Source organism: Sinocyclocheilus rhinocerous, unplaced genomic scaffold, assembly GCF_001515625.1.
Source record: "Sinocyclocheilus rhinocerous isolate Xijiao unplaced genomic scaffold, SAMN03320098_v1.1 scaffold2047, whole genome shotgun sequence".
NCBI classification, from domain to species: domain Eukaryota; kingdom Metazoa; phylum Chordata; class Actinopteri; order Cypriniformes; family Cyprinidae; genus Sinocyclocheilus; species Sinocyclocheilus rhinocerous.
The window spans coordinates 362,094-362,624 of NW_015654553.1; the positions used below are offsets into that span (position 1 = coordinate 362,094).

The 531-nt window shown below is 54.0% G+C and overlaps 1 protein-coding gene across 1 annotated transcript in view; it reads left to right on the top strand.

Annotated features, from left to right (window-relative positions):
* Nucleotides 1–531, top strand: part of LOC107717638 (kinesin-like protein KIFC3) — a 30,175-nt gene that overhangs the window by 20,868 nt on the left and 8,776 nt on the right. The gene's annotated exons all lie outside the window — the stretch shown is intronic.

Genomic DNA, 531 nt, shown 5'->3' on the forward strand with positions numbered 1-531 from the left:
GCGGACGGCGATGGCTCCTCCTGTTGAGGGCAGCCGGCAGCTCCTCCCCCGTTCCCTGCTCCTCCCCAATCATGGCTGACGGCAGCAGGCTCCGGCCTCCTGGCGAACGGGGCCGACTCCTCCGCTCCCTCTCGGACGGCAGCCACCCCTCCTCGACCCAGGAGCGCGGCAGCGAGCTCTCCGTCCCACCTCGTCTTCCATCGTTCCAGCACCACCGCCTCAGCACCAATGTAACACAGTTTGTAGTCACGGGAAGGAGGAGGCGGGAACCGGCGAACATTTAAAGAAAACTTTAATAAAATAAACAAACACAAAATGAAAGTAAAGCGGCAGCCCCTCGTGGACGAGACCGGTGAGTGGTGCAGGTGTCGCTTATTATCAATTACTCCACCCGCCCCCACTCGCCACAGTCAGCTGCATATGTCATTGAGGATTTCTAATTTAAGAAAAGTAACCTACAACATAAAAATGACTGTTATTCCTGGTGAGCCCGAAATTATTAACATTTCTTTCTTGCTGTATATTGTAATG